At 38.6% G+C, this 27,589-nt stretch overlaps 1 protein-coding gene across 2 annotated transcripts in view; it reads left to right on the top strand.

Moving 5' to 3' along the window:
* The window catches only part of LOC131682567 (discoidin domain-containing receptor tyrosine kinase B), an 840,338-nt gene that overhangs the window by 515,514 nt on the left and 297,235 nt on the right, over positions 1-27,589 (top strand). The window lies entirely within an intron of this gene.

The following is a 27,589-nucleotide window of genomic DNA, read 5'->3' as shown; positions in this document are numbered from 1 at the left end:
ATAATCGAGAAGAGCGACAAAAATATTTGATGTGTCGTCAAGTACGGACAGCCAATCAGGAGTTAAGATAGGTGAATTAATCCCTTGGAAATTCGAAGCTGTGTAAGAATAGGGATTCTAGGCAACTCGCTGGTTGTATGCGTATCGAAGTAGTTCACAAGCCGCAAACGAAGCTACACATCATGCCTGATGATCGGGCGGAAGAGAATCGCGTGTTCTGCCGAGCCACCGTTTGCAGCCGAATGAAGGCTGTACCTTTGCGCCAGCACCCGAAGGGAGTAGCAAAACAAAACATCAATATATTGATTTTTGTAACAGTGTTCTCTTTGTTTCAACTCTCCTCATACCAAGGTAAGTTGAAACAGCAATGAATGTGAGTTGAAACCAGTAACCAATTATTTTAAATATTATCAAAATGTTTTCTTAAGCATTAAATGTTACAATTGTGTCATTTTTATTCGTTCACACTAAGATAATTCCTTAAAATGACATGTATCCTTATTATTATTTTTCACAGTGTATATCAACGTATAAACTGACACTTTTTTTTGAAAATAATGTTAGATTTTGATCACAAATGCAGAAATTTCTGCACTTATCCCAACAGTAAAAACAGTAAGTTACTTTACCTAACCACTAATTAACTAGAATTGTAAAATCAAGAAATTTGCAACCTATTTTTCATATATTTAGTTATGTATTATTTTCCAACTACTTCCTCTAGAACATTCTGCATTCTTTAAAATAGTTGATATGACTAGTGTTATTATTTATGACTACAAGTGATACGGGTTTATGAAAACAGGTCATTTGGTATTCATATCGGAAGTATTTGGTTCATTTTGAATTAAGGTCACTTCGCTACAAGCTTCAGAAGCTGATAGGAGTAAACAATTAGAACAAATGCATATTCCGTGGTTATATATGATGTAGATCTAATAAATTGAGAACGTTGATCACTGTTGTCAATTCAGGAAAGAAGAATCTTGATTATTATTATTTATTTAGGACCGTTATGTGATTATAACATTACCATAAGACTAGAAGTTCATCATCGAGGAAAGTTGAAACAAGGTGTCTCAACTCTCCTAGGTTGAGAAGATAGGCTTGATACACAATTTACAATTTCTACATCGCAAAGATAGAAAGAAACGCATACAATTCATAAGTGTTAACTCTTAGACTACATAATAGTGATATTTTCATGATCGAACATCACTTAATATCCTATTTATACCAATTTTAAGAAAAAAACAAAAACTTACTTTTGCTCATTTTTTTTGTGGTGTGTTTATCGTAAATACTCAACCACTCATTTAACGTATTTGGCGTGTATTGCAGGGTTTGTGGGCACGATATAAATAAAAAAACTGCATACCCCGGATTGTGGCCAATTCGACCAAAGGCACTCAGAATGTTGGTAAATTCGTTTTTACAAAATCTGTAACTTATGGCCGGTTAGCCCAGTAACAAGACCCTCTATAGCTTCACTGGATCGACAACCGCGTTAGGAAAAACTCACATGAACATTCTAACCACGATTTGGTTTCACTTCCCACTTCACTTTCCCGGGTGTCACTTCTGAGTCACTGCCACTTTGCTTCGGAAGTATCTGGCCTTAACTGGCCTGGCCTTGGTGAAAGATCCAGATCTCCAGGCACTGATAGTAACTTCACACACTAACTGTTGTGCAAAAATGTTGTGCATTTTAATAACTGTACGGCGGAAAACTGTGCCGACTTGACAAATTCCGGGAATTGTAACGGCTTCCGATATAAACTAATTAATTTAATCTTTATACAATTTTGTCGAACTTTGGTAACTATCGCAGACTCAGGAAAAAAAGAGCTCTCAACCATGTGGTACAGGAGCTTATATAGCCCGAGGGAAGATGCCGAAACTTGACTCGCATCCCTTCACAGTCACCCTCGCAGGATTTTTAACCGACGTGAAACTTCTTGTTGATGTTGCTAACTTAGTGCTCATTCCTCGCATACGAACGTCACCGCGCTGGAACCCGTCGGGACGTAAACCGATCTGGAGGAACCATAAGACCTGGCTCGCGTCCCTTTACGACCGCGCTCATAGAGTTTGTAACAGACTTGTACCACTCGCCCATATCTTACTAGTTGGCGTTGCCAGCTTGCTGTTCTATTCCCCACTTTCTCTGAAGTTCCGACAGTATTAGTGTCACTACGCTGCTGACGGCATTCCATGTGCCCTTATCTCGACACATCTCTGCTACAATATTCTCTACATTAAGCGAAGGTATCTCCCTTCGCGCTGCTTCAAATCTAGGACAAACGAGCATCACATGCTCAGGTGTTTCCTCAACGTTTATGCACTCCGGACAAAAGGGTACACAGCGTGTCCGAACCGATGCAGGTACTGTTTAAAACAACCATGACCAGACAGGAACTGCGTCAGATAGAAGGTCACTTCGTCATGCCTCCTATTTACCCAGGTCGAGAGAACCGATATGAGTCTGTGAGTTCACCTTCCTTTTTCCGACGAGTCCCAATCATGCTGCCATTTTTTCATCGTGTCAGCTCTCATTGTTTTCCGTATTCCCCTGGTCCCCTTCCGCTTATAGCATTCGTTATCTTCCACTAGGATGATGCCGATAGGGATCATTCCAGCAAAAACGCAGACTGCCTCTGAAGAGATAGTCCTGTACGCGCTCGCGACCCGCATGGCCATGAACCTGAACGTACTACTCAGCTTTGCTCGATTTCGCTGTGTCTCCAGCGCTGGCTAGAAGACGCCTCTTGCTGCTGCATGGCCCGGCGTTGTTCGGCATGATTCTGGATAAAGCGTTTATAGCTTTGGTCGCCTTCTCGCAGCATAGTCAACGTGGTTGTTCAAGTTCAGTCGGTCTTCTATCATTACGCCCAGCTGTTTCCCGCTTCGCTTCGAGACTATGACATGCTCCCCGACAGTGATTTCTGCTCGCTGCAGTTCTTTGCAGTTGCTGAACAATAGCACCTCCGTTTTATGATGGGCTATCTCCAACTTCACTCCTTGCATTCTGTTTTCAATCCTGTCGATCGCCTCCGTCGCCAACATTTCCACCTCTGCCGGCGTCTCTCCCAACACCGTTATGGCAATGTCGTCCGCGAACCCGACGATCTCTACACCCCGAGGCAGCTTAAGTGTCAGCACGCCGTTATACATCCCGTTCCAGAGCGTTGGACCCAGGATAGAGCCTTGCGGGATTCCCGCCGTAATTCTAATCGTTTTTGGTCCCCTGTTTGTCTCATAGATCAGGACCCGGTTCTGGAAATAACTCCTTAAAATTCTACACAAGTAGCTAGGGACCCTCATTTTGCGCAATGATTCCGCAATGGCTTCCCAGCTTGCGCTATTGAACGCATTTTTACGTCTATCGTTATCAAGGCACAGTATCGATTTCCTCTTCTTTTCTGTTTCCGCGCCATATCGGCTCTCTCGATCACTGTCCGAATGGCGTCCACCGTAGACTTGCCCTTCCGAAATCCGAACTGGTTTTTCGACAGCCCGTTATCGATTTTCGTAAACATTGTCAGCCTGTTAAGAACAATCCTCTCCAAGAGTTTCCCGAGCGTATCCAGCAGGCATATTGGTCTATATGACGATGGATTCTCGGGGGGCTTACCAGGTTTAGGCAGTAGCACTAACTTCTGTATCTTCCATTTGTCAGGGAAGTGGCCCTCGTCTAGAAGCTTCTGAAACACTTTTCTGAACATATCCGGGAGTGTCCTCCTATTGTACATGTGTGTGTGTGTTTTAGTAAGGTTAAAAAAGCTTCAAAAACCTGGCCTGTAGTGTATTGGCGCTGTGTGGGACTCACGACTCACATTCGTGCCTAACCACTAAAAACAAACATTAGAAACATTACCGTGAGCAGGAGCATTGTAATATTTGAGCCCAGGGATTTGCTTGAAATTCTCATGCATTTAATCGTCGATCAAGTCATGTCCATCGAGTTTCATCAGCACGTGGTCGTGTAGTCTACGGGTCAGTGCTCTATACGATATTTCGCCGCTGTTGTGCTATCTTATGACAAGTGCCATTTTGAACATTTCGAGAAAAACGATTTTTAAAGTTTGAGATTGAATATCTTGTAATTGGTAAATAGTAGAAACAATTCAGAGAATACAATTGCTGCTTCTGTCTATTCTGTATTAATCTCTCAAATATTACGAAAATCGGTTGACTATATTACGAGTTTTTACTAAACATGTATACAAAAGTCGCACTCATACGTGTCATAGGTGTGTATTGATGACAAAATTTGTATGGCGTGTCATAATCGTGCTTGGAAAATTTTCCATAGAAAAAAATCATTAATTATTAACTTTTATTTATATCTTTGGCTTTATTTGGTCTATAAACAATCGGTGAAATGCATTTTAAAGGAAATGAGTCAGGGAAACTACAAAAAATAATAATTTTTGGATACAGTGTTGCCAAATATTCTTTATTTCCAGTTTGAAACTAAAATTACTTTTTTCTCACATTTCGTGTATTTTTATTTTAAAAATGATTTTGCCATTGTGTTTCTCAGACATTTTTACATAGAAAAACATCTAATCCATCAAAATAACTTGTGTCAATGCCCAGACACAGTCATTTTAAGCAAATATTACAGAATTTCTCAGCACGTTTCTCGCTATATCTCAGTAATTAAGTAGGATGTCAAAATTTCGAAAACGCCATTTTGTAGAGATTTTTTAGACCAACAATATAACATATTTAACTCAGTTTACCCCAAAATGGCATTTGTCATAAGATAGCACAACAGCGACGATTTGTTATTTGAGGTTGTTTACTTGCTCGGTAACTTGTGTACAGTACAGCATTCTGGTTTTCGTCAATCGTAATCTGAAGTACTGGGATCAGCCTTGATTTTTCGAACGACCTTCGACCGCAGTTGACAGTTAACGGTTCCATTCCGAGACTCGGATTACACTTATCGTGCAGTTGTGATATTTTTTCATGCTTTTAAATCACTCGAACCAACCAGTTTTCCAGCTCCCAACTGTACGCTGATGCATTTTTGAGTAACTGTACCTTAATTTACTTTTTACCTTCTGCATGAAAAATATCTCGGAACTAAGTAACTACGTACGTACGTCTACTGTAAAAAACCTGTTTTAATCCACCTAGCGGTGCAATTGTGCCTTTCTCAATCATGAACACGAGAATTTCTTAGTTGCTTATATTTATTAAAAGCTTTCAAATGTATACATCACAATTTTGTTATACATGACTTGACAACTATATACAAGAAAATAAATCATTATTCCAGTTTTAAAATTTTGCAATAGAAAAACCAGCCACAGTAATATTGAATTGAAAAAGGAAAGAAATCGGATAAGTCCCAAAAAGTCGACTTTTATAAAAAAAAAATTTCGAGATAACATAAAATCTCGACGTTTCATGCATTTTAAAGATGATTGGCTTCAAAAATGCGAATTCGATTTCTGAAATTTCATTTCTCCTTTGAAAATTTTTTTGAGATCCGGCTTACATGGGAATTTCATATGTGACCGGACGGTTTAGTCTATATTTCCGGAACCATGTAAGTGATCCGTACAAAATTTTATAGACATCTGTGGGGATATTATAGCTATTATTTGGGACTAAGTTTGTGAAAACGTTAATTTTGAAAGATGGCGGTTTTTCCCGGGCACTTCCGGAATCGTCTATGGTGGTCAATGTAGTCAACGAAAGTTTGGTTGGCCGTCGATGACCTAGAACTGCAAATTTAAGTTGTTTGAGAGACATTTTAGCTAAATTTTTACCTTTTTTGCTTTCATCGGAGTATCGGTTTGAATCGCAATTTGCTATGTGATCGCCTGCCACAACCCGTAACTCCAGAACCGGGAGTCAGATCGGGATGAAATTCAATAGTCATTTACGGGGGCGCAATACCTTTCACACTTTTCTTTTTTTTTGTTTTATTAAAAATATGATTTTTAGAATTGTTTTATCTTGCCTAAAATCATGACCAAACATTTATATTTCTTTAAAAATGAAAAAAGATCAACAATCCCGTAACTAACGTCAGAATCATTAGTGACACTAAAACAAAGTGTTCAAACGACCAAAAGTTCATTCATTCACCTTTAATTTAACAAAATTATATTTCGTATAGATGTGCTAGAGCCGAAGATATATGGATTTTACTAAACGTATTTTTTATTTTAAAGGTGAAATTCATTTTTTTAATCAAACTCAAAAACTGTTTTACTGTAAATTTTTTGACCTCCTTTTTTGGATTCAGCACACGATTTTACATTTAAAATAACTACCAGTTTATTGAGTTCAGAAATGCTGTAAACTAGTGTAATTAGGTGACTAAACAAGAAACGAAATCGAAAGCTGAGTGCTCGAGATCCGACGTACGTAATATATGTTTTTATTTATTTATATTTTTAGATTACTTACCGGAGGCACAAATATTTACAATTTTTCAAATCAATTTACAATGTGGCGTAGCCACAAATATTTAACAAAATAACCAATATTTGTCGCTCCGTTAAGTCATCGCAATGAGCCATGCTAAATAAACGAATTATAAAAAATATTGCATTCAAGGACGGTGCGATTTGTCTCATTCGTCGTTTCTAAAATGACTAAATTTCTGAATCGTGTATAAGATACGCTCTTAGAAAAAATGAGAATTACATTTTACGTAAAAAACGTAACGACGTATTTTTCTGTCCGGTAATAGGATTTAACATGATATGTAAAATTAAATGATATGTAAAATTAAATATTGTGACACTTTTGATGTAAAACTTAGACTGAATAACCTAGGAAAAGTCGAACAACTCACATTTTTACATGTAATTAAATGTAAATTTATGTGAATTGAAACGCTTCTTTTATGTGCATCTGGCAAGACGTAAAGTTGCAAGATTTTTTGCTGTGTATATTTTATCAGAATGGCGTCCTGCTCTTTATCAGCTGGTTGGAGCAGCCTAGCAACCTGGAGGTCGACAATACGTTCTGATGATTGGGAACACGCGCGATAGTTCAGTCACGATTATCACGATGCCTTTCTTTTAGAAGATTCCGCGAAGCTCATTTTGTTTACATTATTGACATTCAGCTGTTTGTTTCTCTTTGGAACAAAGCGTGGTCACAGCATAAGGTGTGCCATGAGCAAGTATCACGAAAGATGGAATAGCATGGATAACTGCATTTTAATCTTTCCAGCTTCGTTGTCAATTCCAGGACAAAATAAATCCGAGTCTCATTAGTAACGCATCACGAGCAGAAGAAAATAACTTCAGAATACCGAATTCAGGTATACTGTACCAAATATTTGAACACCACAATAAGGTATTGAGGAGCCTTACATAAGAGGTAAAATACTTGAAATAATAACTGAGACATGTACTACGAATAACTAGTTGATAATGAAACGAGTTATTATGATACCTGAATAATAGTACAACCTTTTCGACCTTCCAATAACTAAAATAAAGTATTATACCTCATTCAGGTATTAAGCAGGTATTGAAGAATGTTTTATTTTATCACTAATTTAATTTCATACTAAATTATACCCCCAACCCCTTGCTACGCTAGTGGCTTGAATTAATCGTGGCTCGCAGCATTTTTATTTATTCGTCAGAAAGGGGTAATTCAGTTAATTCATTGCGATTGACAACTATCTTAAATTAGATGAACTACGTTTATCTTAGCCTTTTTGCCGGCTGGAAATAACTCAATCAACCAGATTTACTTGATAGGCTGTAAATGTTTCCAATGACGCATTTTGAGTGAGTAGCACCCATAACAATAACGTTTCACTGTAAGCTTTGGATAATTGAGGGTAGCAGTACCAAGCGAAATTTTGTAGCGGAAGAATCGTTAAATTTTACCTCCAACGGAACGAACTCATCAAAAATCCCTTCCAACAGATTTCGTATCCTGCACCAATAAGTTCCTCGCCACCTTTCAGCTTGTATCGAATGGGGCTAATGAGCCTCCCGTCGTTCAAATCCAGCAACAACCACCACAATCATCGTGAACTTTAACGATCACGACGACGATTTCCTCTCATCAAACCGAACCAAAACCGGAGCACTTGAAGAAGAAGAAGGACCGTGCAGAGGTTTCTACCATTATCATTAGCTTACAGCTATAAGAAGATGATGAAATTTAATATATACGCATAGACCCCCCTCTTAATGCTGGAATCATCAGTCACTCACTGAACTGCCTGAGCCGATGGGCGGGCGTGCAGTTTAGACTTTTAGTGCTTCGGTTAAGACGAAAACCTCCATACTTGTATGTGTATGAGAGAGAAAGAGAAAAAAAAAAGAATGAAAATGAGGACGGGAAAAATGTTTCTAATGACGACGGGGATTTGAAATATTGGATATTATTAACAGGCGCAGTGTAGCCTTTACTGGCGACCGGGCGTCCGCTGGGAAATGCGGTGCCATGCGGCATCAGCCGGTGTCAAGTTGCGAAGGCGAATGCTACGATTTATTTTATAAATATTTTTAATTACGTTTAATAGCGGCGAAATTATGGTTGGGTTGACGGGCGGAGATTATTTTTGCACTTCGGGAAGGAGTTGGCTAAATGGGGTAAATTACTTTTCTGAAGGTTCATTATGCGAAGAAGTCAATGTAACGGTTTGAAATGATTAGCTATTATTTGTTTTATCGAATTAAGTTTACAGGATATCAGGATATATAAAATGAATGTAGGCGAGGTTTCTTTTGACATTGAGTGTTTATTGGTGCCAGCAAATTGCGCTCAAGCCAAAATAGCTGTTTCCTATACAAGCCTGTTTTATCTGAAGGCATGAATGTTTCACGATATTTGGAGGCCAATCGGTTTAAAAAATAACTAAAAAAACAAAACTATAATTGATATCTAAGCTTTTCTTAACGTAATGTATAGCAACCGTCGGAAACATTCTATTTTTCCCTCGATGAAATAATTAAAACCTCCCTTGTCAAGGAAAATATACATCCCCTCGCTAAAAAATATAACACTCCTCAGCTCCTCCACCCACCCGCGGTTATTGCCGATAGACCGCTCCACTCGAAAACGCTTTGCGATAAGCCGACCGTTAAATGTCCGCTGGCTGGGAAATGTCAATAACTTGTGATGAAAAATGTTCCCGGAAAGATGCTAAGCTAATAAAGAAAAGTTTGTGATAAAGTGGCAGAGGCGGTGTGATGAAAAAAAAACTACGTTTTCTTTGATGCTGAACACGTGAGGCTACCGTACCGATAACAACTCTGGCCGGGCTTAATTCGACAAAAATGACGACTTGAATCCGTTTATTGGAATATAACGGAAAAGTTGAGCGTATCTTTTTAATTTGACAATAATTGAATTAGACATATGGTTTGGCTACAGTAAATTTACGGATAGGTAATATCAGTTGTACTCTTCGCTAACGGATGATTTCTGATCTTGAGAGCTGAGTTTGTGATAAGTTCGATGCATATTCCCAACTAAGCCCTAATAGTCCAACGAAATATTCTCTACCAGAATTCGAAATCAATACGGTTTTCGCACAGTTCCAGGAAAGGAACCGATTTTACTAAAAGCCACAGGTTTCCAGTCCTGGATACCCCTTGAAGTTTTTTATGCAATATTCGTAGCAAAGTGGTGCTTACTCTACATGAAACCGGAAGTAGCACAGATTCGCCACGAAAGCAGATGTTTGAAGGCAGCTCACTTTCAAATTGTGGTATACGGCGGTGAAACACGAAACGTAGGCGGCTTTTATCTGATGTCGAGAAAAGCCGCAAAATCCTCTACAGGCGGTTCACATAGCATGTAGTTGATTTTTTTTTGGAAATTAATATTAAATTTTGTTTTGGTTGTTTCTAATTAATTTTTATTCATTGAGTAGTCTAAAAAATCAATAATTAACCTGCAAGAATGTACGACACAAAAAATAATCTCCTTCCATTCATCAGCTATTTGCTCAGACATATGTAGGTACCTTTCACCATTATCGTTGGTGCCGAAAATATTCACAAAATAGTGAAGTTTTCGCAAAAAGTGGAGCAAAATGCCAGAAAAAATACTTACAAAAAACTTATTTAGAAGAATTAGAAATTCTGAAGATGTAGGCAGATTTTAGAAAATTTAAGAAGATTTTAGAGGATTTGCAAAGGTTGCAGAAGATTTCAGAAAATTTCTGTAGATTCTAGAAGATTTCAAATGATTTCCAAACATTTCAAAAGATATCAGAAAATTTCGAATAAATTAGAAGATTTTGAATGGTTTCAGAATATTTTAGTATACCTCAGAAGGTATCAGACAATTTAAGAAGGTTTTAGAATATTCCAGAAGATTTCAGACAATTTTGGATTGCAAAAGATTTTAAGACATCGGATCATTCAGAAGATTTGTGAAGATTTCAGAAGATTCCTTTTTCACATAATTTCAGGAGATCCCAGATAATTTCAGTAGATGTTAAAACATTTCAGATCACTCAGAAGATTTCAGAAGACTCCGAACATTTTGGAGGATTTCAGTAACTTTCAGAAGATTTCCAGGTTTTCAGAAGACTTCAGAGGATTTAAGAAAAATTTGAAGTATTTCTGAATATTCTTGAAGATATCAGAAAATGTTCAGAAGACATGAAATTAAATTCCAGAAGATTTTTGAAGTCTCTAGAAGATATCAAAAAAAATCTGAACATTAAGAATAAACCAGATTCCAGAAGATTTCAAAATAGGTTCCAAGAATTTCAAAATGTGTCAGAAGATATCTCACGATTTTAGAAGATTTCAGAAGATCTTTGAAAATTCTACTGGATTCTAGACAATCTCAGAAGATGTCAGAAGTTTTCAGAACATTTCAAAAGATATAAAATTATATTAGAAGCTTTCAGATAATTTTAGATGAGTTTAGAAGATTTCAGGCGATTTTAAGAGATTTCCGAACTTTTCAGAAGATATCTGAAGATTTCAGAAAATTTCAGAAGATTTTAGAAGATCTCAAAAAAAATTTAAAACATTTGAGATCATTCAGAAGATTTCCAAAGTATATCAATATTCGATTGTGTTTAGAAGGTTTTTGAAAATTTCAAAAGATTTCGGATGATTTCAGAAGATTTCAGTAGAATTTGTAGTAGTTTTTACATAATTTCAGAAGATTTCAGAGGATTTATGGAAATTTTGGACGATTTCCAAACATTCTAGAAGATATCAGAAAATTCAACAAGCTTTCAGAAGATTCTAAAAGGCTTCAGATAATTTCTGAGGATTCTAGATTTCTAAAAAATTCTGAAAATTTCTGAATTCAGAACATTTCAGAAGTTTTTAAAGGAAGGAAGGGATTTCAAAATGTTCCAGAAGATATCTAAACATTCTGAAGAATCTAAAGAATTTCAGTAGATTTCAGAACATTTCAGATCATTCAGAAAACTTCGGAAGCTACCAATCAGATTTAGAATTTATCAAGAAAAGACTTCTTGATAAATTCTAAACCTGATTGGTAGCTTCCGAAGTTTTCTGAATGATCTGAAATGTTCTTAAATCTACTGAAATTCTTTAGGTTTATTTAGAAGATTTTTGAAGATTTCAGTAGATTTCAGAAAATTTCAGAAGATTTCAGGAGGTTCCAGTAGATTTTGGAGGATTCTTGACGGTTTCAGTAGATTTTAAATGATTTCAGGCGATTTAAGAAAACTATTTGCCATTGTCGTAATTTTCAGTCAAATCCCCGGGTGCCAAAACGAACCGGTGGTCTTCCATCATGGTTCCTGTCCTGCTATTTTGCCACTTGATCCGCTGCTTCAGTGCTGGTTCTTCGAGCGATCCGTTTGCCACGCTGTTTGGTAAGGTATTGGAGGAGCCACTTGATCCGCTGCTTCGGTGCTGGTTCTCGAGCGTTTCTAAGCTATCCGTTCGCAACCGCCGTCCAGCAAGGAATTTTGGGAGTCACTGGATCCGATACTTCGGTGCTAGTTCGTGAGTACTTATAGGCGATCCGTTCACCACGCAGTCCGGCAAGGGATTCGGGGAGCCACTGGATCCGCTGGTTCGTGAGTGATTCTAGGCGATCCGTTCGCCACGCCGTCCGGTAAGGGGATTTGGGGAGCCACTGGATCCGCTGCTAGTTCGTGAGTGCTTCTAGGCGATCCGTTCGCCACGCCGTCCATGTTTTGTCTGCCCTATGAGGAATAAATCTATCCACGTAATTGATTAATCCCAAGAAGCTTCTTACTTCATCTTGATTTCCAGGTCTGCGGAACTGTTGAATTGCCTTTATTTTCTCATCTTCTATGCTCCAACCACTAGGCGACAAATTGAATCCCAGAAACTTCACTTCTTGTTTCTGCCATAAGCATTTACTTTCATTGATCATGACGTTGTGATCTTCAAGACGTTTCAAAACCTCTGCCTGGTTTTTATCATGCTCATCCTTTGTTGAACCAAACACTAGAATATCATCCTGGTAGTTTAAACGATTTTCGAACATTTCAAATGATGGAAGATTTAAGAAGCTTTCAGAAAATTAATTTAGAATATATCAGAGGTCTCAAGAAGATTTCGTATAAAAAAAATTCTGGGGGATTATCTTAAAATTTTAGGATATTTCAGAAGATCTTCTAGGTTTTAGAATCGTCTCAGAGGATTTCGAAAGATTTGAGAACATTTCAGAAGATGTTAAATGATTTTATAAGCTTTCAGAAAATTTCATATTAGTCTAGAAGATTTAAGAGTTCAAATAATTTCGAGCGATTTCAGAATTTTTTAGAAAATATATGAAAATTTCGTTCAAGATGATATCGAGTTCTAGAAGGATGACGTAAATTAAAAACCGTTGGAACTTGGTAACATTCGCAAGGTGCGTTTTAAAAGTCGAAAATGTTTTGGCATCCTTTAGCTCAGTTATATCTTCCATAACGCTTAGCGCATCCATCGTATACAGCTCCGTAAAGTAATCTAGTAGAATATCATCTCTGCTGTTTCTTCGACCTTCTTTAGCTGGTAGCTAGAAAACGATTGTCACGCTATGCACGTTTTGTTTATGCGTAAACTATGTGCCTGTATTCTTTAGTCAGCTTTTTTGTGTCTTAATTTATCATTTCTTTATTTCTTAATTTCTTTCTTTCTTCAGTTCTTTATTTCATTATTTCTTTATTTTTCAACCTCTTATCTTATTTTATTCTTTATGTATTTATTTTTTTCTTCATTTCCTGATATCTTAATTTCTTTTTTTTCTTTATTTCGTTATTTCTTTGGTCCATTATTCTCTTATTTCATTATTTCTATTTTACCATATTCCTACATTTACTTATATGTTGCGATCTTCAGTAGAAACCGTACAGATCTTTAAAAACATTATTTTTTTCTTCATTTTATTATCTCTTAATTTCTGTATGTATTCTGTTTCCAGCTTTGCCATTCTCTAACAATGATTTCAATGTCGAAATAAAATTTGTTTTTGAATTATTGAAAAAATAATCTTCCTTATTTCATATACAGAAAGAGGACATTTTTGTATATAAAATGAGGATTTGAGGAGTTATGTATATAAATTGGGATATGAATCTCAACGAAAGAAAAACATATGAGAAAAACTATTTCGCACCGCTAGGTGTCATGCGTCATCGTGTTTTGCGTCTTCACATCAGCGATGTGGTGTACGTTACGGAGTGATAAGACATGATTGCACTTTTTTTCTCCATCACCGTTGACGGCTACAGGGCGGCGTCTCGTTTTTCTCTTCCGGCTTTATACGTAGCTTGAGCGACGGACCAGATCAAACACGTGCTCCCTCCGCCGATGAAATGACGACGATGGTGAATGCCTTATTGACTGTTAAGATAGGTACGTGGGGTGATGGGAGTCTATTCTTTTGAGGGTCGTTAGATTCTATCAGACTTCTTGAATATATTATTATTCGGTCTACCGTGAAATTTACCTTCGAGCGCAAGTTTTTATTGATTACTCCTCCTGTCGGTGGAAATCGACACATTTTAAATCAAGCTATTTTACGGCGTCGGGAAAATTTTTCACTTTATCATTTCGGTAACATGTTTCATTGAAAAGAAGCGCCATGTACGTTCTTTTGCCTTGATGGGTTTGGAAATGTCGGAAAAACCAGACTCGTTTGTATCGATCGGGGACTACTTTGCAGTGAACGATATAGCATCAATGCCATCACTTTTCGGGGCGAAACATCTGACTGAACCAATTTCCCCGAGCATCGCTTTCAGAAGAAATACCTATAGGAACAAACAAGAACAGATGGAAAGCGTCATGCATTTTTTCACATGCATATAGGCAAATGTGTCACGTGTTGATGTGCTCCTTACAATTTCTCCCGATAGTGTGAAAAATCATTCCCGCATGATAAATTGTGTCAATATTTTTCGAGTCTCTCGTTATCAATTTAACGGAAGAAACACGACGACCCAACGGAAGATTAATTACGGCTGACATGCGACACGGCTCACGATGGACCGGGTGACAAATTATTCCGGTTGGACTGATAGGGTTGGAGACTTTTTGCATGATTTTCAATCCTTTACATATGAGATGTGAAATATGAACAAGTCGTATCTATTAAGATAGCAAAACTTTGCCTAATTCTTTATTTGGCAATTACTATATTGTTAATTTTGTTTGTTTTGTTTTTATATCGATTTATAATAATAGTTTATTCCAAAACTCGAGAGTTCCTATTTGACATATCATATAAAAGAAATATATAGAGTTCGTTTAAACTTTGAAAACTTTTTCCGTGGTCTGGAGGGCCGAGTGTCATATACCAATCATCTCAGCTCGACAAATTGGTCTAATGTATGTGTTTTAAGAGTAGAAAAAATATTTAAATATACCAAAAGTAGAAAATACAAAACCTTAGGGGAACACTCCTCGACACACTACCAGTTCTCGACCATTCACAAAAAGTGGTTATACCTGTTAGCAGTACGAAAGCGTACTGTGCGTCCAGAATTAGTGCTCTTCCACTACGAGGAAAATTTGGGCGACAAACTCCAGATTGTGTAATTTACTGAGCCCTTCGGCTCTCTTGTGTTATTCACCACCACAACTTCTTAAACACTTTGGCTTACGCGGTCCCATTCAGTAGCGCTACTTCTTTAAGCTCTTTGACTCCCTTTTTGTGGCATTCAGCAGCGCTTTCCCGTTGCCATTCAGATCCCGACCTGTTCGCAAACTACTCGGTCTAGTCCCCGACGATGGACCTAGCCTATTCTGACGGAGAGTTCTTCGGCGAGAGAAGTTCTCACGAAATCGAGCTAACTAGCCAGATGTCGAGCGTGGCGTCCAGTTAGCTAGCACCTCGATGATCTGTCGTGGTTTACTCGACTAGTCCATAGCGGTGAATCCAGGACATTCCGGTGTAGTTTCCTGGCGGTTGCTTTCCAGAAACCGTTGCTCGCTGTTCATCACATCATTTACGCTGCAAGGCGGCCATGATCGGTGTCTCCAGGCGGTTGCCTTCGTTCCACATTCTGTAGACAATATTATCCGGATTAAATATTGCTTCGAACCTTAAACATTTAAAGATCACGTGCTCCGGTGTATCTTCGACGTTTTCATACTCCGGCACAACGGTGACGTTACGTGCCTGAATCGATGAAGACACTTTTTGGTGCAGCCGTGGCCCGAAAGGAGCTGTGACATGTGAAAGTTCAACTTTCCGTGCTTTGTATGCACTCACGACGGCGGGTTTTGGATGAGTCGGTTGGTCCGCCTTCCTCTTATATTTTCCCATTTCTGCTACCACCTCGCCATCGAACCAATTCTCATCGTCTTCTTTACATTTCTTATTGTAGCACTTAATATCCTCCGCCAGGGTGATGTAGATTAGATCATCCTGGCGTTAACGCATACTGCAGCTGATGATAGTGTCCTGTAAGCGATCGCGACTCGTACAGTCATCAGCCGGAACGTCTTGTTCAGCTTTTTATGGTTTCGCTTGGTCTTCAGCGCCGCACCTCAGACATGAACCCCATATTCCAGTATCGATGGCGAAACACTAGCCAGCAGACGTCTCGTGCTGCTTCTCAGACCACCGACGTTTCATTTCAATAATCTTCGCTATTGCGTTCGTTGCCTTCGCCGAGTTTCCGCTGGCGTAGTCGACGTGGTTGTTGAAGCTCAACCGGTCATCGATTTTCAATCCCAATTGCTTCACCGACACTTCCTCAAGTGTTCCACCCATCACTGTTAGTGACACGTCTTCCGCGAAACCCAGAATTAGCACTTTCCAGAGTAGCCATAGAGTCAAGACCTCATCGTACATTCCGTTCCAGAGTTGGACCGAGAATGGAGCCCTGAGGAACGCCTGCTGTAACTTGCCTTGAGGTATGCCCTTCGTTCGTCTCGTACAGCGTCGTCACAGACCATCGCCAGCCGTTTCCACGTTCTCGGTCCAACTGTCCGGCCGAAGTGCCTCAACCTTCACGGCAGACACCAGCGCCTTTCAGATTCTGATAACCATCTCCCTAATGTCCTTATTGGACATTCGCTTCGCTGTCACTACTTTCGGTTTCTGTGGGATATATTTTTGGTTTTGCTGAATGACTTCAGCTGCTGCTCGTGGTGGTGACTACACCAAACCACCTCTGGCGAACGGATTCGCCGTGCCTACTCCATATGTGTGTATTCCTTGCTCTTTCTACATTGTGTTGGGTCCCAATTTCGGGCCACTATCTCCACTCGTTGTACGTAATCATCTCTTGTGATTCCACGGGTATCCATGCAAGCAGGGAGGCCATATTGGGGTGCACACATTTTTTCTTGTTACCTCTTGTACAATCGCTGTTGTTATGTTGTCTGTTATGTCTGAGTGATTCAAGGCTAAACCGAGAATTGGTGACGTAGTGGTATCATCATCCTTAACCTTCCGGAAGTCGCGCAAATAGCCCACTGAAGCCGCTGGTGCGCTAAAACGATTTCGCTAGATTTTCAGAGCAGCGTGCACTCAGTGCACCAGTGCGACTGCCGGAAGGTTAAGTATAGCAGATGCCTTAACTGAGTTAACATCAATGTTATCATGAATGTATTTGACAAGAAATTCAATTTCGGTCGTTCCACGATTCTTCCATTAAAACACGACAGGTTTACCAACCTGGGGTCGACTAAAGCAGCTACTATCAACAAATCTGCAATCGAATATCTACGCTGGTACTGAGCACTCATACTTTGTTTCATCTGAATTATTTGCAAAGAATCGTTGTCATTCTCGATAAGAAAATCTTCTACCTCAAATCGTAACAGCAAGATTATATTAATTGTTGTCCTCTTTTCAGTTGACATAAGTTTCACAATTACCTAAATAACAAAGTAAAAATCAGATTGCTCTATTTGAACATAACACACTTACCTCAAAAGGTGAAAGAAAATTTACCACTGCTTCTACCAAAGGCCATTCGTATGAAGTGTAAATGAGAGCAGGTTTGTTGATGCATCCCAAAATAATATTTACTCCTGATCAATTAGACCCAAGACTTTTCATTAAATGTAACTAATGGCGTTTTCGTTTTTGACTCTGCACTACACCGGTATAGTCGGTGCTACACTCATTCAAACTTGGGTGTAATCAGTCTATCACTTTTTTTGCACTACACCGGTGTAGCACCAAGAAAAAATGAAAACGCCATAAGTGTACCAGCGTGTTCCACTGAGTGTTTTGAGTGTCGGAGGTGGCGGTGGTGATTCGCTCATATGCACAGTAATAGTTTGGTTGTCCATGTCCATCTCGCCTGGATCTAATGGATCCTCTGAATCCAAAAGAGGACATATCTCCTCTGCTTCGAAAACATTCTCAGCGTCTTCGATATCGTATATTTTTCTTCGATTTTGTTCCATTTCAATTTCAAGCTTTTTCGCTCAATAGCGCAAAGCACCGACCGCCTTCTATTTCGTGAATACGAAAGCTTTGTCTAAGGTTTACGGTACCCAATGTAATCCATGACCTAAACAAAGATGGTTTTTTAAATCAATCTGCAGGCTAGTTTTATGTTAGCACCTGCAATACAGTTACAGTTTTTGGTGCTGTAGTCCGAAAGCTTGACGTATATCTAAAGTTTCATTCCGGATATTCCCATCCCACTCCCATCATCCTCTCAGTCAATACCTTTGTCCATGAGGTAACGTTAATAAGTTCCAAGTCGGCTGTTGAGGAAGGATACTTGATATGATATAATCTTATAAAACTATTTCTGTTCCCACTTCTAATGAAGTGATAAGTAAAGGTAATGTAAGATCGTCGTCTGAAACAATCCTTCCATAAATCAAACGTGCTTTAACTTCCTGCAACAAAGAATCGTATACATCATCCAGTGCATTCCTTAACACTGTAGGTCGGCTGGGAAGATTCTCAGTTGCGTCAATAACGTATCTTTTCTGGGTTTGGAAAGGAAAAGTTGTTACATCATCTTCAAACTCAAATCAGAACTAAAATCATTTTGCGCGCATAAAATCCAACATTTCTTCATTACCAACGGCACTGAATGGTTGCAAGTCACGGCGAAACAAGGTAAGTCTCTGGCGAGGAAAATTTTATCAGTTTTTGCTGATGATACGGGTGAACATTGTCTTGTAACTGACGAAAAGTAATTGTGGAGCGATGTATTTTCTAGCTGGCTTCAGTTCACAAACTTCATGTTCCTCTCGTTGATACCGTGCCAAATTTCCAGTACTCACTGTTGCTGAGTATGATTTAACCAAGTGACTGGAAATGGAAGAGATAGAAACAAATAGAAATAGGCAGCTTTATACATACCATCCAAATTTGTCCTAAGTAGTTGAATTGCCATGACTCACAGAACCCTTTTTTGACGCTTCTTCAAATAACAAAGCACTTTTTCGGCTATAATATGCTCAGTTTTTCCATTGTTTGTATACAACAGTTTTCCGACATAATTATGGGTTGCACTTGACATTGGTTTGCCATGCAAGTTATCAACAGGAAGAGCGGAAAGTAAAATTTCGTTTAATTTCGAATAGAACGACAGTTTTTCCTTCGAATACTTTGCTTTGTCTTATTTTCGTGACAAAGGGAAAACCCCTAAGTGACATTTGTCAAATGTTTCTCTATAGATAGATCGACGTTTTAAGGAAACATTGGTTGACTGTCAAATAGACAAACCATCTCGGTCCAAATAAAATGCGGACGAGCATGGTCAGGCGATTTAAACAGTTTGACGTTTAACTCAACTCGCCTGTGCTAATTGCCTCTAGGAACAAATGCAATTTGCGAATGCGATTTAAAGGCAATTTCAACACTTAGACAAATTTTCTGGCGGCTGAAAAGGACTTGTTGTTTTTTGCGTTTTTCAAATATGGCGGTTCATGTTCGGCTTAAGCTTAAAATTGTTTTTAAACAATTGGCGTGTTCTCGCTTGTATTTTGTTTGTCTAGTGCACTTCATTTAGACAACGAATGTGGGCAATTGTGAAATCGTGTGAAAGTATAGTGGAACAAGATCTGTGACCTAAAGTCTTAATGAAAGTCAGATTGTGGTAAGTTTTGGTGTGCAATGCCAATTTAACCATTGCAAAAATGACGGCTAAAAATGACGGCGACAAATCGCCCAAATGTTGCACTTAAAATAGTCCCCTAATTGCCAGCAAATTGCTGGCAAATTGTAGGGCAATTAGCGCATCCGAGTTGGCAAATAGCCCCCCGCTAGCTAGCAACTTGCCCTTTTTGACTGGGGTTGACGTTTGACTCAACTCGCCTGTGCTAATTGCCCCTAGGAATATATGCAATTTGCGAATGCGATTTAAAAGCAATTTCAACACTTAGACAAATTTTCTGGCGGCTGAAATGGACTTGTTTTTTGCGTTTTTCAAATATGGCGGTTCATGTGTGCTGATTACCTAGTATACCGATAAGTTTATGTGAGTAGATAATGAATCCGAAAATAAGTATTATTTGTAATTTTCATATTAGGCAATTAAGGGCTATTAAATGATGCGTTCCGTGAGCGATTTGGGAGCGATTTAAGGGTGGGTAGGGCGGCAAAAAATGACGGCGGCAAATCGCCCAAATGTTGCATTTGAAATAGCCCCCTAATTGCCAGCAAATTGCTGGTAAATTGATGAACAATTAGCGCATCCGAGTTGGCAAATAGCCCCCCGTTAGCCAGCAACTTGCCCTTTTTGACTGGGGTGTACCAGTAGCAATGTTCATGGTTGGCAAATTGCTGGTAGGGTAGCCAGATTTCATATCATCATATAGGTGCACTGAAAAACAAAAAATGCAGAGTTTATATATTTTATATTTTCGTCTCTATTATGCTGCTGCGTATACTTTTAGTAACCATTCAATTAGTGGATAGACCGAATATGTCCATGAATAAAATTTATAACAGAAGGAACTAGAAGCAGATAGAAAAATGTACTAGTCTTCCATCACCGGTACAGAGCGTCAACGGAATGTCAAAATTGGTAACATGTAGTTCTTATGGAGACGTTCGCCCACAACATCAACAGCACGGAAAGTTTTGACGTACGGAAAGTGTGAATGCGCATCTAAGAAATGCTTTTAGCTTATCCTGACGGATCGGAGACATTACGTTGCCGATCTGTTCTGTTGACGGAGTTTGATGTATTGTCTTAATCGTGCTTTATTGATCCAAAAACTTTGAGTTGACACAGCTACCTGCAAAAACAACGGGGTGCATCGAAAATATTGAAAAAATCAGTGCTTACATATTTCACTTCTCAAAGCGTAACCCATGATCCCTGAAATTTGAGAACAAACCCAAAAAGAATACGAATAGTTATGTACACTATTCCCAAACTAAAAAGAACTTTATAGCTATCGGAAAAATATGAAAATATCAGTAGTTTTTTAGTAGTTTGAATAATTGCAAAAAATTGGTAGATCTGACTACCCTGATTGCCAGTCACTCACCGTTTAAGGCTAGTTTACAGTTCGGGAAATGGGTCTCGGGATTTATGACGGGATTTGATCAGGAACAATTTCAGCCGATATCTCTCCAAACTGCCAAAACAACAGTTCTGCTGCTTCTAAGAAACACCAACAGTATCAAAATAGCACTGAATTTAAAACCTAATAAAAATACATTTTTCCCCATCGGAAACAATAGGTTTGTTCTAGTACACGGAAGTCACTCCGGAGTAATCAGGAGCAATAAATTCTTGCTCTCTTTTACTCCGGTTTGCAACCAGAAGAAGAAAAAAGAGAAGATGAGAGTGCAGGAACGACCTTCTCCGGAGTAATTCCAGTTTTTCCTGGTACTGGAACAAACCTAATTTGTGTTGAATTCAACACAGATCTTTCATTAGGGTTTAAGTCGCAATGTACTCAAATGGAGAAAAATCAGTTTCAATATTCGGCGATGCTTTTCTAAATGTAGCTTTTATTGTAGGTATAAATTACTTAATGTTACTTACATGTTTTTCCTAAAGCATCTTTGGTTAAACCTTATAACAATATAACAAGGAATTTGATTCCTATGTGTTTTAGTGGGTAGAAACTAAACGAATGCTTACGCCCGATTTGCATTCCAGTCGTGATTTCGCCCTTCAGCAATCGCTATTTGCGAGATGGCTAAACCGCGAACATGATTTTCAGAAGCTCTGTCTTGCTAGATAAGACTGGGTAAATAGGCGAGCTTGACAGGATATTTTTAATAAGGCTCAGCAAATGGGCGCATAGAAACCCACCGCAAATGAAAGGGCGCGTGCATCTTTTCTTCAAATTTCATGAAAATATCGAAATATTCGAATGTTTATGTGTAACAACCACTGAATAGACATGATCATAGTAGATATTATCATTTATATAATAGAACCGCCGTTTACAGAATAATTTTGTGAATAATAACCATTCGCCCCAGTTCCGTCAAAAAATGTAAGTTTAGCCATTGTGTTTCATTCAAGAAGAAGGGCCTAAGTCGAAATCGCCGCTTTGTTTTTTTTTTTTCAATTATAAATCAAACTAAAAACCTTTTTAACTAATTTTCACCTCAATCTTGTAGTATTTTAGTCGCATAATGTCATAATAGCGAAAACGCAGTTTGTTTACATTTGCGATTTAAGCCCTAATGAAAGATTTATGTCAAATTGTTCCCTGCCAGATGTCTGTGTGAAGAGTTTTAAAATCCCGTGATGTTTCCCGCACTTCATACAAACTGTCATTTTTGTGTAGACTAGTTTTCCGTCACGGGATTTGAAATCCTGGGATCTATTTAAAATACATGGGGACCCAAATCCCGTGACACGTTTTCCAAACTGTAAACCTTTACCAGAGATGCCACGTACTTTTTTCAAATGTCTGCAATAATAATTTTAAAAGTCTGCGAAGAACAAAAATGTCAGGAAAGCTAGTGTAACCAAAAACCTTTACATTCAAAAATCTGTAAATATCTGCAACCAAACTAAAAAATCTGCAAATATCTGCGTCATCGAAGAAATCTGCAGCTAAAATTAAAATTCTGCGAATTTGCAGACTTGTCTGCAAATCTGGCATCTCTGGTTTTTACTGATGGAGGAATTCTTACGTACTCTTTGAAGAGGGCCAATTTGGGAAATTTTAGCGTGTTTTTTGAAAAGTGCCACTAAGAGAACTGTTAAAAGCACTCAAGAAAAATTCCATACCGTTACGGCCGAATGGTGTTGGATCATTTGAAAACTGTCGAATATACACAAAGTTAACTCTGAAGCAGCAAATTACGAAATGTTTGAAGTTCAATGAAAAATAACGATGCCAAAAAATACTATTTTCCAGAAAATGTGTCAGAAAATTTCGACAGCTGCGTCCCCTCGTAACCACTCGTTTGTTCGGTATACACAAACATGTTGTGACTAGTTTATATCCGTTTCGAGTTATGACTATGATAGCAAAGTCGAACGGCACTGGAAAAAGCAATGTTTCATAATCACATTAGGCGGTGGCATTATTTTTATTAATTAACTAAGTAGTGATAGTAGATCAGATTAGATAGCATAATTTCGACAGAATAACTGCTGCCGAACCAAAACAGTTTTGGCACGAGACAAATTGTAAACAAGTAGGAACGTTTTATCAACTGTCATTTCAACGAATATTGGTTTGCACCGAGGTAGGTCTGTCCTCCAAAAATGTAAATGTTTAATTAGATAGCATTGACATATCAAGTGGGGAACCACTGAGAAGCTTGATTCGCTAGTTGGACCCACTGACAGATGTCAAAAAATCCAAAGGAGATGTCAGTAGTATAAATACATCTGTTCACATCTCTAATTATTGTCAGATTGATTGTCAATGTATATTTTACGCTCGATTTTGACATTCAGATGCATTTTATTTGAACAATGGGCCAACTAGCGGAGGTCCAACTAAAAAGCTCCAGTTAAAAGGTGACCAACCAGCGAATCACGACTGTGTCACATTTGATACAATTTCAACATAAAGGGATTAAACCAGTTCGCGCTTAAATGTATTTCAAGTACATATTTCCTCAGGTAAAAGTTTCTTGCCGCCCTATTCCCTTGCATTTCTATTGCATATACTAGAGTGTGTATAGGAGAGTGATCACACCTGTCAAAATGGAACAATGATTCCTTGTCCGTGTCATTCCAAACGAATCGAATCCGGGTACTTTGTAAGCTTGTTGAATCGTGTGGAATGATAATGGCAGAGAGATACTCTTGACAATTAGGGTTGCCACCCCTCCGGGTTTGACATGGAGACTCCGGTTTTCGTGAGCGATCTCCAGGCCTCCGGATTTCACATCAATTTGGTGGGAAGAAGAATAATTTCATTTTTTTAAATTAATTGTTCCTTTACAAAATATTTATAAAGTCTAAGTTAACTATTACTCTGGTTCAGATTTATTTTGCCCGACTAACACTTCGTTTCAAGGTGGCCAAGATGAGCTCACCAAATATTGCTGATTTCTTTCACAAAGTAATGAATATGAAATACAAATTAAGAAAAGTAATATTTCGTTATATGCTACAATTGAAATGTAGCATCCCACTAAGTCGCTCAAAATTATGTAAAAAATCATTTTGCTGCAATTTTACCAAATCACTTCACTGTTAGTGGTGCTTATCACCAGCTGCACCAAGGTATGGCAGATTTGTTCTAATCCAACTGACTAGGTCAACATTAAACGAATTCTCCCATGTTGTTGCTACTCCTACAGCGACCCTTAACTGTTAGCTAGGGAAGTGAGTTTTTTTGCTCGTTCGACTCATCCTCCACAGCGAGAGTAGCTGGTGCTTTTGTATTCTTGGCACTTAGTCGGGGAAGTGAAATGCTACACCAGATTAAACCGACAAAACCGTTCTCAAATGTGAAAAATTTACAGCTTTACTGTAACGTAGTAATAAAAAGCGATTAATGTGCTCTAAAATGCCGATCAATCGCTTTGATTCCAATTTCCGTCTAGTTCCACTCAAAATCCACCACCCCCCAGGACAGTGATAATCTCCGGGTCAAAGCTAGAGGTAGCAACCCTATTGACAATTATCGTCAATCTCCTTACATACACTCTTGTCTATACTATTTCTAGAAGTACACTTTTTTAACCACACAGTTCAAGCATAAAACCGCTCGCAGTCAAGTGACAAATTCTATTCAACATTCAAAAGCACCTATTTTCATATGACAAATAATATTTTCTGAAGACTGGGAACTAAAAGTATCACGCAAACATAAATTTCTAGAAGATAAATTACTCGTGGATATTTTTTTAACGTAACAAGCGAATTTTTTATATCAAAGGACAGATTCTGCTTGAATACAAACATAGCATCGGCGCGTTTAAGGTTGCACAGAGAATGCGCAAAATTCGCAAACGAAAAAAGCAGTTTTTTCCACACCGTATGTCAGATCTTCATAAAAATCAACTAGCAGTACTGTAACAACATTCTACATACGCTGATTGATTTTTATGAAGATCTGACATACGGTGTGGAAAAAAACTGCTTTTTTCGTTTGCGAATTTTGCGCATTCTCTGTGCAACCTTAAATACAATCGGCGGCGCAGCGCAAAAAGTACAATCGGTACGCTAACCATTTTAGGATTTTTCTGATATCGGCGGCGTGTGAAAATAGTCGGCGGCGGCGGCGTGGAGCGGCGGCGCACACCTCTAAATGTAACCGCTCCATGCCCGCTTTGCCACATATTCTATCCCGCCAAGCAAAGTTTGTACTATGCTAAGGCTTCGAAATTGCGAGTTTTCAGCTCATCGTGTAGGATTCGTTCGAACCCAGGGAAACAAAGCGACTTGCAGTTCGATGCAGGGTTGCCAAATTAAATCTGTATTTTTGTACTAAAAAATCTTTTCATCTGTATTTACTCTTGTATCGAATCAGTTGAGTCGTTTAACCTTTTGTTGTTATCGATCTGGACTAGCTGAAGTTGAACAGAGAATAAGTAGATAATTATGCTTGGGAGTAGCGAAACATCTTTCAATGTGCAACTCCTGGTAATCCTAACGTGTTTATTGTTCAATACCGGCGCCGTCCAGGCCCGAACGTAGGTCTCGGAAGGAAAGGGAAGGAATGGTTACTCCGATACTTGCTTTTGCTAGAGGCCGTATATACTACTGCGCACTCCACAAGTATCACAGGAGGAGGATATTTTTGCTAGTAAGAGTATAGAAGTTGGATCTACTTCTTCCTTACCGACGCCAGAGAGGTAACTTTACTATCTGGACTAGATTTCTATCCACCAAACTCATAGACCGGGGACCAACGGCTTTACTTCCCTTCCGAAGGAAGACGTGACCACAGATTTTTTTCACCTCAGAAAAATCTCAACGACCTCGGCTGAAATTGAACCCAGGCAACTGGAATGAGTGGCGATAACGCTTATCACTCAACCACCGGCGCCGTCTACAGGTCGTTCTGATGTTTTACATCCAGAAACTTGAACTTTATCGATGTGCACAATAGAAAAATAATTTTCTTCTTCATTTAATGATTTTTGTTGATATATAATATTATAAACATTTAGTCGACCAATGTAGCTGTCGAATTTTCGGAAAAAAATAAAAATTAGCAAAGTCACAGAGCATTATAATTAACGTTTCTGGAAGTAGACTTCAACCAGGCATTTGCTGGGTGCTAACCTGAGTGTATTACAAACCTTTACCTTTCAGACTGAGCGACCAATCTCAAAAGTGAAGATGTATTTTAATATAAAGGGCTAGGCTGAGAGAGACAGAGAGGAAGTATTACTGGAACTTACAAAATATTTCTAAAAATAGTTTTTGTAACATCATTTATCAAAAATCTGTATATCTGTACATACACGGAAAAATCTGTATATCTGTACACACAGATTCTTGGTCTGAAAATGGCTGAAAAATCTGTATAAATACAGATTATTCTGTATTTTTGGTAACCCTGGTTCGATGTACCAAGTTTCCAATCGTAGTCTTTTTTTCGCTGCGTGGGCTTTGACCAATTGTTCCGATCCGCCTTTTCTTCGTGATTCTTCGTAACGTGGTGTTTTCTGGGCGGCTTGTTGGGTTTGACCCAACCTCATATCTCGTCGAAGGACAGCCGTGCGAGGTTTCTTTGCCACCCCACGCCTTCAGTTCTGTCTACGGTTATAGCGGGTTATAGCGCTCATGCACCCTCGCACTTTCTCATTTCACTTTTACTGGAAAAGACGGTAGGGTTTCCTGCCGCTCATATAAATGACACAAAACAAGTACAAATGAATCGTAATCAAGCCAGAATTTGAATATCCGAGTTCATACTATTGAATATAGTACACATGCTCGCATCTTAAAACAATTTGCTTTAATTCGAACGAAACTCCATACAACCGCAGATCGTCTTTAATTTATTCAGTTTTCGCTAGCACCATCACACATCTGATTCTGACAATAGCTAGCTTATGAAAGAAATATTAAAGCACAAAACCATCTTCACCATTTTTGACATATTTGTGGGTGTCTTGCCGTTGAATCTCGTCATGGCTTTTCGTTTCCTTGACGTGCCTCCTTCACAACCCCACAATGCGGACAGGATACATATCATATCTAGATATATGCTTTCATAGCCAAACAGAAAAAAAACACGCGCTGTTACAAACCATTCATTGAGCGGTATCCTTTTGTATAATTCACACAGTTCTGCTGCCTGAAAGATGATGGGCATGTCGTTCCACATTTCAGCGAATTTCTTTCTTTCCGCCGGGGATGCTGATTTTTCTTCTACTTTCATCAGGGTTGCCATAAACGTGTTCCGTGTTGGTTTATTCAACACAAAGGCTTCTAGTTTCGTTGAAAAAATATCTTCTTAATCAAGCCTACTTAGAGCAACTCGGCACTACGGTACCCAATTGAAAGATCTCCATGCATCGCGCAAACAAGTTGGAAGAAGGCTAAAAGATGAAAACAAAACTTGACGACAAAAATTGAGTAGAATATTGAAACTTTTGTCTCTGGCGAAAATAACGAAGTAAAAGTTTGTTGAATTTATAAACTTGTGTCGCTTTCCTTTTCTTTACTGTCGTTTCATGTGCTCCCGCAGCAAGCCAGAGTGCAACTTTGTAGTAGTAGCTGAAAGTATAAATTTCACCCCCGAACAGTTACCCTGAATAAGTTCCCATGTTCACTCCGCATACTTTCATCCTTCTTTGACAAAGCATT

The sequence above is a fragment of the Topomyia yanbarensis genome, chromosome 2 (assembly GCF_030247195.1).
Source record: "Topomyia yanbarensis strain Yona2022 chromosome 2, ASM3024719v1, whole genome shotgun sequence".
Classification (NCBI taxonomy): Eukaryota; Metazoa; Arthropoda; class Insecta; order Diptera; family Culicidae; genus Topomyia; species Topomyia yanbarensis.
The sequence above is the reverse complement of the archived record's forward strand: the minus strand, read 5'-3'. Positions and strand labels throughout refer to the sequence as shown.